Here is a 17,146-nt window from a genome sequence, read left to right on the forward strand (position 1 = left end):
CCAGGCTGATCTGGAATTTACTATGTAATCTCAGGGAGGCAGTGGACTCATGGTGATCCTACCTCTGCCTCCTGAGTTCTGCGATTAAAGGCGTGTGCCACCATGCCCAGCTAAAGCAGATGTTTTTAATCTTGATTTTGCATATTAGAATAACTTTGAGAGCTCTTAAAAACTTTCAACATCCAAACCCATGAAGTCAGGCCCACTAATTCAGAATCATTGGGAAAGAGGCCATAGCATCAATAGTCCTGAAAAGCTTCTCTTAGCATCCTTTATGTGCAGCCAAGGTTAAAAATTAATGTTATAGGGAGAGCCTTGTGCCAGCTGCTTGACAGAATAAAATACCACCCCAGCACTTCCCCAACCTGCTGTCTCCCATAATGGCTCCTACAATGCCTCGTTCCTTATCTCTGTCCTGGCTTACTCCCGCTCAGCTCATGATGTTTGTTTGTCTAGACACCTGGTTCCTGGCCAAGCCTCCCACTGCTGCTCTATGCCAGGCCCTCAGTCTCCATCTAGCTTTGATTCCCCCAAAGACTCGTCTTGCTTTGCATAATGGAGTTCTCAAATTATTTCAGGAAATTCTCACTTTCTTAAGGAGATTTTAAACTTATCAAATTCAAGATTCTAGTCTATTTCCAGGAGGGACCATCATATAGTTTAGCATACAATAGATAGATTTCAATGTATTTATCTATAAAATGAGTATATATCTACAAAATTGCCTATAAAAATAGAGGTCTAAGGCTGAGGATATGGGTCAGTGATTTAAAGTCTTATCATACAAGCATATGGCCCAGAATTCAATCCCCAGTACCCATTGACAAATTACTGGCTTGGTAGCATATGCCTGTAATGCCAGCACTGGCGAGGCAGAGATGGGATCACTAGAGCTCACTGGTCAGCCAGTTCAGCCTAATTAGTAAGCTCTAGGCCAACAAGAGAATCTGTGTCAAAGGAGGTGAATGGAGTTCCTGAAGACGGCATCTATGGTTTGTCCTCTGGCCTCCACATGAATGTTCACACATGTGTATGAGCATTCACACACGTACATTATATACACATGAACACACATACACACATGCAAAAAAAGTGGTTCATGTACAACAGACATGTGATGTTGTATCCTATTTCAAAGGATATATTTTTTTTTAATTTTTTTTTTTGGTTTTTTTTTTATTTATTTATTTGAGAGCAACAGACAGAGAAGGAGGCAGAGAGAGAGAGACAGACAGACAGACAATGGGCACGCCAGGGCTACCAGCCACTGCAAACGAACTCCAGACGCGTGCGCCCCCTTGTGCATCTGGCTAACATGGGACCTGGGGAACCGAGCCTCGAACCGGGGTCCTTAGGCTTCACAGGCAAGCGCTTAACCGCTAAGCCATCTCTCCAGCCCTCAAAGGATATATTTTTGAACATGTACATAAGGTACCTAAAATGATTAGGAAAACAGCAGGTGCCCCCAAAGTGGCAGGTATTGTTGGGTCAATTAAAACCCAGGCATTGGGACATCCACATCAGTACTAACATGTGACTAAGTGATCATGAGACTGAGAACTCTCAAAGTTGTCATAGACAAGTGTTGAGTGATTGGCTTCATCCATCAGCTCTCTGCTAAAGAAATGACCATTCTGAGCAGTGGTTTCCTAAGGCCAATTATCATGAGAAATTTAGGTCAACATGACCTATCAGAAAATAATGGCACCTGAGTTATTCTCAGCACTAATGAGATCATTTACAGGACTCCATCAGCCACAAAAGCAGGCATGGGGACCTCATGCCAGGCCAGCACGTGACTTACTCTGTGAAAGGTACAACTGCCTGACCTATCTCTCTGTCCTTTCCTCATCCTTTCTGGCTCTTCTGAGAAGATTAAGAGGACCTACTGCCCTGGACATGTGTGGTAGTGGCACTTTGTTGTGCCACTCAGCAGGAAAGAGGTGGCATGTCATCAAATGAAACAATGGCCCTCAGATAGTGTAGTATTGTCAATGCAGAGCTTCCTAAGTCCTAGCTCAATTTAGTCTTTTCTGCTAAGAAGAGTGAGAGAAGGGCCAGAGGATGCATAAATGCAAGAGAAAAAGAAAAGATTATGAGACTGCTCAGAATTCACCCAGATGATGAGGCAGCCTCTCCCTGTGGAATCGTCCTGGAGGAGACCACAGGTGAAATTGCAGAACCTTTGCTGTACCTTAGGGAAAGTGGGTGGAAGAGAAACTCAAGACAAGAGGACATGTTGTCATTCTCTCATTTTATTTACCATGATGGTAGCTTTTCTAGCTAAGCTTTCCATCATAGTGGCTTAACATACAGTGCAGTTTTACCTTTCCCTTTGACGTAGTCTGGAGTGGGTAGCCTGGCCCCGCAGCTTTGCACAACATCCAGGGACCTGTCCTTGTTTCAACTGTCATTTCACACTCCTCATGATGTGCAGAGATTTTATTTTTTCCATTTAACTGATTGATGGAGACAGAAACACTGGGAAAGGTTTATCTACTTGCCTCTTCCCAGAAACAATGTTCGGCACTTCTGGCCATTTATGTGCTAGAGCTTAATCACATGGCCTTTGCCTGTATTCAAGAGACATGGGAAATGTGGTCTACCTGCCTGCACAGCCCAGGAAAAAAAGGAGGAGTGAGTCTGGTGTGTCAGAGCACCAAGCCAGCTGAAATAAAGACACAGCAAGGTAAATGAAACATTCTGAATTTTGATGTTGAGACTTCAGTTCAAGGAGGTGAAGACAGTCCTTAAGCTAAAAGTGCCACAACTTAATAAAGATATTTAGATACTGGAGGGCACCCCAAAATCCATGCATCTTAGTGCCTCCCCCAAATTTACATGCTGGAATCTAATCTGTAATGTGATGGTAAGAGGTCTTTGAGAAGTGATTAGATCATGAGGGTAGAGCACTCATTACTTGGGTTCCATACAAAGAGATCTCAGTGACTTTGGTACTCCTGTGGAGCAACAGGAAAGCAGCCTCTTTACCTCTAGAAGTATTTTTTCTTTTTTCTTTCCATATTTTATTTTAAAAAATACAGAATGGATCAAAAAGAATCATCAAGGATATAGGTGCCAGACACAGGCCAAGAGGGTAGCAAGCAAATGTACCTCGGCAACATGAGGGACTTCATCATGCCATATATATAATTGGTTTTCTATTCAGCAAATACAGGCAGTTTGGTACCATTATTAGGCTCATCCGTGGCCTGCCTCCTCCCCATTGGCCCCTCCTTGTTGAGGTATATGGGTCATGCCTTGTGGAGTTAGCCCACAGTTATTGGTATGATAGATGTCTCTGCATATCATGACCCAACATGTGGCTCTGACATTCTTTCCTCCCCCTCTTCCGCAAAATTTCCCTGAGCCATGTTGGGTTCATTTTTGGTCTGCTTCAGTGATGAGGTGTTGGGGGCCTCTGGGGCTCTGGCTCTCTGATTTGGTAGGTGTTGATTTTTCTCTGTGTTGGTCTCCTTCCCCCTTGTGCTGGTATCAGGTTCATCAGGAAAACAGCACCCTTGCTTCTTTTGCCAATTTTCCTTAGTTTCAGCCGGGGCCCTTTTGAGGTATGATGGGGTGTCTCTCTCTTTAGGATCTGCATCTTTCTTTCCCCGGGATTTGCAGCGCAGCTAGGCTGTTGCCATCTTGGCCAGAAGTCCTCATCATGCCTTGTTTTAAAGACTATCCCTAACACAGCTAGCTCAGTTTTTCACTGACTGAGCTGCTACAACCTACAACCATGGCGTAGGAGCTGGTTTGCCTCACAAGGCTGCAGCTAAAGGAGCCCATGTTCACAAAGGCTTTTCTTTACAGCAGTACTCTTGGCCAAAAGGACTGCCATATGGTTTCATTCACTGTCCAATGCAGACTACCTTCATGGTGTTGTGAAAACTGTTTTCATTCTTATTAAAATGTAGCCACTTGAGCACAAACCATATATTTTTATAATGATTGGTAAATAGTCCAACCCCAACCCCTTACATGCAACTGAAAAATAATAGGCTAGGGACTCGCTACTGCTGGCTTTACTGACCATTAAATGAGTTAGCTAATTGTCACTTAATTTACATATTAAGGAAATTATATATAGAATACTGCAAAAATGCAGTAAATAGACTGAAGTTTGCCCCTTTCTGCTCAGGAAGTCCCTTCACTCCCAAGCTACTTCATAGTATCTTGTCCTTTCATCGTATAACGTTCTATAATAACTACTGTTTCTCCTCTTTTTGATCTTCCTTTTGTTCACCAGTGCCAGAACTTCCAGACCCTTCTCGTTCAGAAGCCATCTTTTTATATGCCATTTCGAAGAGCTTCAATGATGCCTGCTGAAGGGATGATGCTGCCTGCCTAATGTTTCCTCCTGTTTCACTGTCTTTTTTGAGCCAGGAGATCCCACATTTTGGAAGTCTCTTCTTCTAGCTTGTTGCACTCCTCAGCAGGCAACTGGTCTTTGAATTCTTCCATCTTCGTTTCTGCGTCATGAATAATTCCTTCAGCCATATTAACTGCTTCAACTCGTTCCTTCTTTGTTCGATCTTCAGCATACTTTTCTGCATTTTTTAACCATATTTTCAATATCTTTGCTTAGTCCACCAGAAGACTGTACTACAATCTTGTTCACGTCCCATGCCCTTATCTTTAGCAGAAATATGTACGACCCCTTTGGCATCAATATCAAATATAACTTCAATCTGAGGGACTCCACGAGGGGCTGGGGGAATTCCAGTCAAAGTAAACTGTCCAAGAAGTTTGTTGTCTCTAGCCATCTCTCTCTCACCCTGACACACTTTAATTTCTACTTGAGTCTGTCCATCAGAGCAGTAGAAAATACCTGACTCTTTTTGCTTGGAATAGTGGTGTTCCTGTTAATAAGCTTGGTAAACATACCTCCCAGAGTCTCAATACCCAGAGACAGTGGAGTAACATCTAACAGCAGAACATCTGTGACATCACCAGCCAACATGCCTCCCTGAATGTCAGCTCCAATGGCTACTGCCTCATCAGGATTAACAGCTTTACTTGGTGCTCTGCCAAAAGGTTCTTGTATAGTCTGTTGAACCTCGGGCATCCTTGTCATACCACCAACAAGAATCACTTCTCCAATGTCACTCTTGCTGACTTCTGCATCTTGCATAGCTTTCTGACATGGAGCAATAGTCCTCTTGATTAAATCAGCAACTATACCTTCAAACTGAGATCTAGTCAGCTTCATATTCAAATGCTTGGGTCCAGAAGCATCCATTGTAAGATAGGGCAAGTTGATATCAGTCTGCAGATGAGGAGAGTTCACATTTAGCCTTCTCAGCAGCTTCCCACACCCTCTGCAGGGCCATGTTGTCTTTTGTCGAATCAACCCCTGTCTCTCTCTTGAATTCCTTCACAATGTGCCATAATAAGGCTTGGTCAAACTCTTCACCACCTAAGAAAGTGTCCCCATTTGTGGATTTCACCTCAAACACACCTCTCTGAATTTCCAGGGTAGAAATATCAAAAGTTCCACCACCTAAATCATATACAGCAATAATTTTATCTTCAAATTTGTCTAGACTGTAGGTGAAAGCAGCAGTTGTGGGTACATTAATAACTCAAAGTCCAGATATTTGACCAGCATCCTTAGTGGCCTGTCTCTGTGAGTCATTGAAATAAGCAGGAACTGTTATCACAGCATTTCTTGCTGTGTGCCCCAAGTAATTTTCTGCAGTCTCCTTCATCCTCATCAACACAAATGCTCCAATCTGACTTGGAGAATAGAGCTTTCCATGAGCTTCAACCCATGCATCGCCACTGGAGGCATGAACAATTTTAAATGGAACGTTCTTAGTGTCTTTCTGTACTTCAGAGTCATCATAACAGCGGCCAATGCGACGCTTAGTAGCATAGAATGTATTATTTGGGTTGGTGGCAGCCTGTCGCTTTGCTGGCATGCCAACAAGCCAGTTCTCCATCTGCTGTAAAGTCAACAACAGAAGGGTGGTTCTGGCACCTTTGGCATTCTCCAGTGCCTTTGCTTGTTTGTCCTCCGTAACTGCAACACAGGAGTTCATAGTATCCAAGTCAATACCAACAACTGCACCCTTAATTGCTTCTGATGCATCATCCCTCCTTGAAACAAATCTAAACGCCTCATGACTAAGGCCATTCCAGCCATCCTGATGCTGGGCGGCCATGGGGCTCCCGGATACGGCTGGTGCTTATCATGGCGGCCGTAGAAGTATTTTTTAAATGCTTAACAATATTTGTTTATTTATTTATTTGATACAGAGAGAGTGTGTGCACACACAAGAGAGAGAATAGGCACACCAGGACCTATAGCCACTGCAAAAAAACTCCAGATTCATACTTCACTTTGTGCAGCTGGCTTATGTGGGTACTGGGGAATCAAACCCAGGTCGTAACACTTTGCAGGCAAGTGTATTAACCACTAAGACATTTCTCCAGCCCCCCCCTAGAAGTATTAAAATGAGCTGACAAATGCCACATTAGTCAGGAGAAAGTAACTACCCAATAGCCCACGAGGTACAGATGCTTAGGTAACCTTCCTCATGGGGGAGAGGGAAACAGGAGAGACAAGCATTGCTGAGGGCTAGAAAGGGATCTTGAGGGTAATGAAAAGAAGACATGCAATGATCTATAAATCGTTGTCTTTAGAAGGATGAATGGACCTAGGAGACAAAGAAAGCTTCTAAAATAGTTTGTCCCTGTGGAGTGATATTGCTTAATCTCCCTGTCATATGAAGCCCCAGTAATCTGGTTAGAAGCATTTAATTTCCTCTTTGGTATATCCAGTCTTTGGGAACAGAAAGAAATATATCAAAACCTGTTCTAGGATCTGCTGCTCCCCAAAGGTATTTACTTTAAAATAATGAGCATACCAGGTATGTTAGCTTTCTGTCTGTGAGTGACAGTCTGATTTTGGCTCCTGGTTTCAGAGGGTTTGGCTCATGGTTGTTTCGTCCCTGTGGTTTTGTGTAGATGGTGAGGCACACATTATGGCATGTGGTAGAACAAAGCTGCTCACTTCATGGTGGATAGGAAGCAAAGAGACAGAGATGGCTTTTCTTACAAAGCCCTTCCCACAAAACCTATTCACTGCAAATCTATCAGTGGATTAATCCATGCACGAGGTCAGCGTCTTCATGGTCCAGTCATCACCAAAAGTCACCATCTCTGAACAGTGTTGCTTGGGGGACCAAGACTTCAACATTGGAACTTTTGGAAGACACTTCCAACCCAAACCATAACACCAGGGTGTCATATTTGAGAGAGACTTCTTGGGCTTCCTTAGCTTCCTCACCCACACATTTGCAGACAAAGCAAGAGAGTGTACAGCACAGCCTGTGACCCAGGAAGTGAGTTCTCTCCAGACTTGATCTTGACCTCTGCCTCCAGAATGGCAGAGAAATGCATTTCCTTTGTTTATCAGTTTTCCAGTTGGCCATCAACTTCTTTCTTTCTTTCTCTTTCTTTTCTTCTTTTCTTTTTTTGTTTATTTTTCAAGGTAGGCTTTCACTCCAGCCCATGCTGACCTGGAATTCACTATGTTGTCTCAGGATGGCCTCAAACTCACAGAGTTCCTCCTACCTCTGCCTCCCGAGTGCTGGGATTAAAGGTGTTGCACCACCACACCTGGCTTCTGATGACATTTCTTCACTGCCTGGCTAACCTAAGATGAGAAACTAGGAGGAAGAGCAGTGCTGTGGATATATCATCTGACGAGCATCAGAGGAAAGTGCCACTGTTAGTGCTGAGAGAAACAGCCCTCTTCAATGTGAGAAGAGGAGCGCAGGAAAAACTGTGCTCCATGCAAGCCATTCTTTGCCTACAGGACACCTCATCTGCAATCAGCTGAGCAAGATCTTTCACAACCCTGTGAGATAAAGAGAACTAAAAACATGCAAAACACATGCAAATTCTATGGTTGATTTCCCTCCTTCTTGTCCAAAACACATCTTGCTTCCCCTTGTACAGTAATTTAAATATTCCTGATCTGCAAATGTGTCTGTTCTTCAGATTCTCATTTGAACAAAATATGCCATGGAAAGAATAAAATTTGTCACATCTGCTCATTTTTTATATATGGATGAAAGCTTTGTGTTTTTTCTCCTAAACATTATTTTTTAACTGTGACATGTTGGGGAAAGGAGATTATAGAGTAATAAAAAGGAAAATGGGAACCAAAAGAAATTATGGCTCATAACAAGGAAAAAAAAGAGCATGAGTTAAAAAATCAGAAGAATCAAAGTTTAATTCCTGGCTTGATAACTCTTTGTCATATGATTTGAGCATATGTCTTTATGTCAGTTTTCTTAGCTAGAATATGGGTATTGATGGTACCTACTTCATAGGGCTTTTGGGAGAGGTAAATACAATTTAAACAAAATGCTTCTTATTATGTCTGGCGTACACTGGACATTTGATAGGTAAGAGTGATGGCCATTGCTACTAGTTTTGCTGATAATTCTCCACGAAGGTCAGACCTTCTGGGGGAGGCAAACAGGCTGTCTTGGAGGTTTCAAAGACTGAGCATCTGTAGTAGAGGTCTTGTGGGAGTGGACTGTGCTTCAGGGAGAAGAAGGAATCTTCTGGATATCCAAAATTAGGGCTATCTCTGCTGCCGCTTTCATGCTTCTGAGCTTCACATATGTGTGCTCCTGTCACTGTTCAGGACCTTCCTCCACCTAAACCCGGGCAAGCTCTTTATTCACTCCAGAACTCAAAGTTCTCTCCTCTTTGGGCCTCCACTGTGGTTCCCCAGGCAATTAGCAAGTCCTGTTCTATCCTCATGGCATCAGGCTCCTAGTTGCTTTTGAATACATAAAGATCTCTAATAGGGAGCCACTAGGCTGAGTGACATGGGTGGTTGTGGGGCAGCACCATGATCCCATGCTTCCCAACTTAGTCAAATATACAGTTTTTGTGGGATTTTTTTTTTTTTGAGATAAGCCCAGCAAACTGGCCTTTCTAAAAACTATATTTTTTAATTTTTTTATTTTTACTTATTAATCAGAGAGAGGGAGAGAGAAGAGTGCACTAGGGCATCTAGCCACTGCAAACAAACTCTAGACACATGTGCCACCATGTACATCTGGCTTACATAGGCACTGGGGAATTAAACCTGGGTCTGTAGGCTTCCCAAGTAAGCATCGTAACCACTAGGCAATCTCTTCTGCCCATAACAATTATTAATATTCAGAGAGTATATTGTATTTTTCTTTCCCTCTTTTTTATATGTATATGGATGCATGCATGTTCATATATGTGTGTGTGCACATGCATGTGGAGGTCAATGGTCAATATCAGATGTCTGTCCCAATTATTTTCCACCATATCTTTAAATATTTATTTATTTGAGAGAAAGAGAGAAAGACAGAGACACACAAGGAGAATGAGCATGTGCATGCCAGGGCTTTTTGCCACTGTGAATAAACTCCAGACATGTGTCACTGTCTATTTTGCTTTACATGGGTATTGGGGAATCAAACTTGGTCTTTGCAATCAAGCGCCTTTAACCCCTGAGCCATCTTTCTTGGAACTCCACCTTATTTTATTTTATTTTTAAAATTAGTTTTCTATTCAGCAAATACAGGCAGTTTGGTACCATTATTAGGCTCATCTGTGACCTACCCCCTCCCAATGGCCCCTCCTTGTTGAGGTATATGGGTCGTGCATTGTGGAGTTAGCCCACAGTTATTGGTACAATAAATGTCTCTGCATATCATGACCCAACATGTGACTCTGACATTCTTTCTGCCCCCTCTTCTGCAAAATTTCTCTGATCCAATTCATTTTTGGTCTGCTTCAGTGATGAGGTATTGGGGGCCTCTGAGGCTCTGACTCTCTGATTTGGTAGGAGTTGATTTTTCTCTGTGTTGGTCTCCTTCCCCCTTGTGCTGGTATCTGGTTCATCAGGAAAACAGCACCCTTACTTGTTTCGCCAATTTTCCTTAGTTTCAGTCGGGGCCCTTTTGAGGTATGATGGGTGGCTCTCTCCTTAGGATCTGCATCTATCTGAAAAAGAGAAGCAGATTCTCCAACGGAGAGTAAGTTAGCACCAGGACAAATGAGATAACCCTTACTTTTTTTATAGAGAGTTTCATAGGTGTAGGCCCTCTTGTAGCCCATGATTGATGGTAGCTTGATATTGGAGAATGGGCTTATGTTTGGATATGGTTCTGACTTGTTTCCCAGCTCCAGCTATGGGTCCCGTACCACTGAGGGGATCAGTTAGCCACATCAAGAGCAGTTGGTTTCCCACCATGGCTGTGTGCCACTATTGCACTTGTGTGGGCATCACATCAGGTTATTTGCTGCTAAGTAGGTTGGACCATAAGTTGCTTGGACAGATATTGGTCGTTTCCCCCTGTCACCCATGTAGCACCTTCTGGCACTAGACACGCTGTCTGGGGACTGACTCTCTCCTGGCTTCCAGCCATGCCGTTCCATTTTACATGTCAGCTGCATATAGTATCTTCAGAAATAGGGTCTTACCACTAACCTTTGGTGGGTCATCACGTACTCTGACAGAAATCTGTCATTCTTTTAGAAAACCTTGTAGGTTTCTCTGATCAAAACCTCATTGTGGGTGATAGCCCCATGCTGGTACTGGGAGTTACAGGTCAGTGTCCCCCAAGAAAATGAGGGAAAAAGGTAACTAATATATAGGAGTTAGAGAGGAGAGAGAGAGAGAGGGAAAGGGAGAGGGAGGGAGGGAAGATGTAGAGGATTTAGGTTAGACTTGATCCTCCCCTCTCCAGTGTCTTGTGGTTCAGGTGTTTCCTGTAAGGGCCTGGTGAAGGTTCAGCCATTTAGTCTGCCTTTTAGGAAGTAGAATTTTATGGTACCATTGCTGTTTGGGTCTAGATTAGTGTTTCCCACCCCTTCGATGCCCTCACCTCCCTCCCCATCCCTCCTAGTGTCTAGTCCATGAGATGCTTGCTGGGTGTGTAAGGTATCTTGGGTAGATTCAGGTTAGGTGCTGTAGATGAGTGAGACTATGTGGCAATTTTTTTTTTTTTTCTGTGATTGGGTAAGTTCACTGAGAATGATCTGCTCCAGGTTCACCCATTTTTCCTCAAATTTCTTTGTGTCATTTTTTCTTACTGCTGTATAGAATTCCATTGTGTAGATAGATATACCACATCTTAGTTATCCATTCTTCTAGTGATGGACATCTGGGTTTTTGAGGTAGGGTTTCACTCTTGCTCAGGCTGACCTGGAATTTACTACATAGTCTCAGGGTGGCCTCGAACTCACAGTGATCCTCCTACCTCTGCCTTACAAAGTGCTAGGATTAAAGGCATGTGCCACCATACTCAGCCTATATGAATTTTAAATAGTTAAAACTAAACAGAAGGCCAAGTGTCAGTGAGGGTGTAAAGGAAGAGAAACTCCAGTGAATTGCTGGTGTCTATATATATATATATATAAACTAGTATAAATGTATAAATCTCTCTGTACTAGGTGACAGCCCAATCTTGTCTCTTGAAGCTGAACATTTTATATATATATATATATATATTACATATATACACACACACATGAAGAACTCAAGAAGTATAGGAAATCTTTAGCCTTGAATGATTATAATATACTTAGTATAGTTTGGGATAAGGTATGGTCTCTAAATACCATAACAAAAAAAGAACTCAACACATGGAATGTGAATATACATACCGTGATAGTATATACAGTAGAAACACATACATCTATCTATTCACCACTTGTCATATACTAGAATGCTGAAAACCATAGTATTGACAGTTGTCCCAAACTGGGAACTACCCACATGTCCATCAGGAGTTAAAAAATATATAAATAAATTATAGATTATATGAACAGTACCTGCAATGTAAATTTGCAACTAAAGGTGAAAATGGGCCAACTATGACCATGTATTTAAGTGGCAATGCCAGCACAGGAAGCTAGACAGCAAAGAGTGCATATGTTTGAAAGCACAAAAGCGGGCAGGGTAGGATGGGGACAGTGAGAACCTCGTGGGTAATGGCGGAAAGGGGGACAGAGGTTTGCTGAGTGCAGGTGATGCTGTTTCGGGATGTGACAGCTGGTTACAAGGATGTGTTTGTTGACACTTATATCAGCATTATCATCTGTGCCTTTACCTCTGTGCATATTTTATTTTAGCAAGAAAATTCTTTTTTTTTTTTTCTTGGTTTTTCGAGGTAGGGTCTCGCTCTAGCCCAGGCTGACCTGGAATTCTCTATGTAGTCTCAGAGTGGCCTCAAACTCACGGTGATCCTCCTACCTCTGCCTCCCAAGTGCTGGGATTAGAGGTGTGCGGCACCACGTCTGGCTTAAGAAAAATTTTTAAATGAGACTGATCAAAGAAAAAACTTCAAAGGAGCTTAAATCCACACTGTACTCAATGCGTTCTAGAAAAATTAATTAAGATATTATTTATATAACCATTGTGGTGTTCAAAAACTCAGCAATACAAAGAAGAATAGAACAGAATCTTCAGTCTTCAGTGCTTATAATATAGCCAATGATCCATCAAGTTTCTAAAAACTATAACAGAAGATAAGATTCAATACATAGAGTGTGCGAAAGGACAGCAGTAATAGCCCTAGGCACACAGGCAGTGGTTAACCCTTCATTCTCATGACAACCCTTCATGTGGGAACTAGTAAATCCTCATTTTACAGAGGAAGGTGCTGAAGACAGGATTAAATGCTTCATGTCTACTCCCCTTGTCCCTACTTTGCTATCATGTCACCAATCTCTTATTTATGTTTCCAATCACCATAGTCTTCCAGTTTCTGTAGATCGGTCTCCCAACCTCTTGTCCAGGATTTTACAGGCACTTTTCCTATGCTGGGACCCTTGTGAGTCTAAACCTCCATACTCATGGTTTACCCTTTCCTCTGACTTCCCTTTCCTGAGGAAATCTGTGATGGATACACAACTATTGTAGGATCTTGACTCTAAAATCTCATGAGAGCAGGGACCATGTTAGTGGGTATTCACCATAGTGTCCTATTACACAGTATGATGACATTCAGCAAATATGTAATAAAGGTTTTGTTGAGTAAGTCTGTTAAATACTTACCATGAACAATTAGTATATTCTTAAATGATGAAAATTCAGAGCAAGAATTAAATACAAATGGTATGATGTCACTTGCTATAATTCCAGTTAATTTAGTGTAATCATTGTTCATTCTTCAAAGCAAAGCAGAACTTGTTCTTATAACTCACTCTCAGCCTTTTACTAAAATAAGAATAATAAACTTTTTTAAATTGGGGGTACATTTGGTACTCTGTCTTTGCTTTGTTTCCTATTATCTTATGATCTTTGTCTTTTCCTCCAATAGGAAATGAGTCTTTTCCTTGCCTGCTTAAATGTTTTCAAGATAAAGAAGTCCTTGGTTGCCCTGCCAACCTCTTTCTTTTCTCTTTTTCTCAAGGCAGAGAAGGCAGATAAAACTTGGGGTGGGGACTGGAAACAGGTCTGTACACCTGCAATGTGCACTGTGGTGATTGTTTGCCCAGTTAACACTTTTCCTAGAAGAAGGCTGGGGTCACAGACCAGAACATTCCCCTCCCAGCTGATGGTTTAAACACCCAGAGAAGCAAACAGTATCTTCATTAAACTCTCAAGTGGTTTCATAACTAGATCTCTACCTCGATTCTCTTGATTTTAAACACACGTTACGCCTCAGTCACACAGAATACAAAAATATTCTCACACGAGACAAAATGCAGTTGTCCACTGCAGCTGCTGTTTTACATGTGCTGCCTGGGTCCACGCATCATGCCCCCTCTTCCTCCTCACTCCTTTATTACGGCTTGTTTGTGGTGCCCTGTGCTCCAAGTTGTCACGTTCTCTGCATATAGAATCAATCTTCTGTCAAAATTCTACCTGCTAGGGAAATAAAAAGCCCCATAGGATGTTCCCTTAGGCTATGTAGAATCTGAAATATGAATTTCCAACTGAAAACAAGAAGTTGATGTCTATGATTTCCTCCCTGCCAGCTTTCAAAGGGCTCAGCTTCCAGGAGACCAGCACCAAAGCAGTGTGAAAGTACAGCAGGTCCACATGAACAGAGGCCTCCCTCTTCCTCTTTCTCTGTGTATGTTTCTCCCCCCACCCCTCTCTCTCTCTCGTGTGTATGCATATATGGATGTCCCATAAGTATGAATGTGGAGGCCAGAGGAAAACAATGGGTATCTTCCTCTATCTATCTTCCACCTATTTCCTTGAGACAATCTCTCACCAAACTTGGCACTCCCCTTTAAAAAAAAATCATATTTATTTATTTATTTATTTGAGAGAGATTAAGCACACTAGGGCCTCTAGCCACTGCAAATGAACTCCAGATGCATATGCTACATTGCGCATCTGGCTTACGTGGATAATGGAGAATCAAACCTGGGCGCTTAAGCTTCGCAGGCAAGTGCCCTAACTGCTAAGCCATCTCTCCAACCCCCAGTGCTCCCCATTTTTCAGTCATCTCAGTTGGCCAAGGATTCCCAGTGACCCTCCTGTCTTCACCCCCTCAGGGCTGGGGACAGGCGTGTTCCACCCTGACAAGTTTTTAGGTATTGCTGGGGATTTAGCTCAGGCAAGTGCCCTCATCACTGAGCCATATCCCCAGTCACAAGGCTCCTTTATCTAAGTATACTTGGTGGCCAGTATGTCTGTTAAAGACTCCTGAAGCCCTTGCCCAAAGCTTTTAGGAGACTTCCAGATATTCATTGCCATGGAGATAAGAGCCCCACTCAGTTCCAATCATCACTCAACTATGTGCCTCGAGGGGACTTAGTGCACAACTCACCATCCAATTCTTGATCTCTTTTCCCTAGTCAGGAGTTGGGGAGGTTCCACAGTCCTAGAGCATGACACTTTAGAGGGCAAGCATATCAGTGGGTAGCTTCAGTCATTTTAGAGGTGTCAACTTGACAGGATCTAGAATCCCTTAGGAGAAAACCTCTGGGCGTGTATATGAAGGTATTTCTAAGGCTTAGGTTAATTGAAGTGGGAAGACCTACCTGAAATGTGAGTGACAACAGCTCATGGGCTGGAGTCGCAGACTGAATAGAAAGGGGAAAGTGGACTGAGCACCAGCATTCATCACTCACTCCTTCCTGGCTGTGGATACAATGTGACCAGCTGCTTTGCATTTCTGCAGCCAAATCTAACAAACCATGTGGACTGTGAGCCTCAAGAAAACCCTTCCTTCCTTATGTTGCTTCTTTATTTTTATTTTTATTTTTGTTTTTCAAGGTAGGGTTTCACTCTAGCTCAGGCTGACCTGGAATTCACTATGTAGACTCAGGGTAGCCTTGAACTCCTGGTGATCCTCCTACCTCTGCCTCCCGAGTGCTAGGATTAAAGGCGTGGGTGCCACCACGCCCAGCTCTTAAATTGCTTCTTGTTGGATACTTTGTCACAGCAACAAGGAAAGCAATGAATACAGCAACCAGTATATTTTTAAGAGAGAAAAATATGACCAGTATCTTACCAGGAAATCTTCGTGAACCTTCCTTCTCAGAAATCACACCAGGTCAGTGAAACAAAACAAAACAAAAAATTTCCAAAGGTTAAAACAAATGCCTTGTGGAGACTTCTGCGAGTGAGCCTCCCTCTGAGAAGGAAGTCACCCACTTGGCGTCCCAGCAGGCTTTCAGGGAATAGAACAAGACAAAGGCCAGTGCTTGTTTTCTGAGAGGAGATAGAAACATTTGTTTCTTATACCATCGATAACTTCGAAAGTATTTTCAGACACATAATTTTATTCACAAATATTTCAGCACATCTCCCTAAAGATAAGAACTCTAAAATTAATTACAATTTATTTATTATACCTAAAATGATAATTTATTAAAAAATAAGCATTCTGGGTTGGAAATGTAGCAGTGGTTAGAGAGATATTGGCTATGTGATAAACATTATTGAAGCTGGGCATGGGGTACATTCTCTGTGTTTGGGGATGGGTTTAAAATTTGGTTAAAGCATACATTCCTCCCTCAGTCAGGATTGGCTTAGGAAAGACAATGTGTAGCGCTACGGTGGCCGGTGTCGGTGAGGTTGTGATGGTGAGGCATAAGCCTGAGGAAAGACCAGGCTGACAGGGTGTTTGTTGTAGGCAGCTCCACATTGCTTGGATGAACATCCAAACCAGGCAAGTTTATATGAGGAAGGGTTTATTTAAACTTACAGATCCAGGGGAAGTTTCACAGTAGCAGAAGAGGCTGGCCCCCTTTCAAAGACCTAAGGAGAGAGGAAAACCACCATCATCCATCATAAGCAAAAGGAACATAAGCAGGCAGCAAACAGCAGGGACCCATGCAGAGCTCAGACTGCTCCACCTCCAGTGACATCTTAGGTCTGGACCCCAGGATTCACCCCCAGCAACACCTCCCCCAGCCAGGTAGCTGGAGAAAACCTTTAATAAAATACTTGAGTCTATTAGGGGACATACATTCAAACTATCACACAGGAGATTTTGCATCCCAGGACCAATGGCTGGATTATATTCCTGGACTTCACATTTCTTCACATGTGCATGCTATGAAGCACTCCTCCTCTCTAGCTGCATAGTCGATCAATTTCCTCTCCACTCACAAGCCCTCTGCCCATGACTACTTCCTCTTCCTCCATGTGTTAGCACAATGCCAGGAGGTGGTGAGTGAATTGCTCTAGGCTGAATAAGTGTGATCGGTTGTAGTTAAATGGTGCTGAGTTTGTTAGAACATAGTAGACTCCTTACTGACAAGTCAAGACTTTTATATTTCCTAGCAAGCTCTAACCTAGCGCTGGGCATTCATGCATTCACTGTCATGACATTTCATCATAATATCCTCAAATCTGAGCATCATGGTACAGAATGATTGCATGGTTGACTTGAAGCACTACTGTTTTCTATTTGGCTTGGTGATTGGTTCCTCCTGCTCCCTATAGGCCATCTTATAAATCCTCCCACAGACTGTGCCATGGGATTCCAGGGCAATTTAATGCTCATCAAGGCCCCATTAGCCACTAACCTGGGTGATGGACTCCATGAGTCATCTACCAACTGAATAGCTGCTTCCTATAGGTAATTGACACAGTGTAAAGCACTGCTTCATATGCATATGCCTTAAAATAGCTCATTACTTAGAATTATTGTTATGACAAAAGAAA

General features: G+C 42.6%; 1 pseudogene; it reads right to left on the minus strand.

Moving 5' to 3' along the window:
• Positions 1–4,123: 4,123 nt before the first annotated feature.
• On the minus strand, positions 4,124–5,827 carry LOC101613634 (annotated as a pseudogene).
• Between the last annotated feature and the right edge of the window lie 11,319 nt (positions 5,828–17,146).

This window comes from Jaculus jaculus, chromosome 3, assembly GCF_020740685.1.
Source record: "Jaculus jaculus isolate mJacJac1 chromosome 3, mJacJac1.mat.Y.cur, whole genome shotgun sequence".
Classification (NCBI taxonomy): domain Eukaryota; kingdom Metazoa; phylum Chordata; class Mammalia; order Rodentia; family Dipodidae; genus Jaculus; species Jaculus jaculus.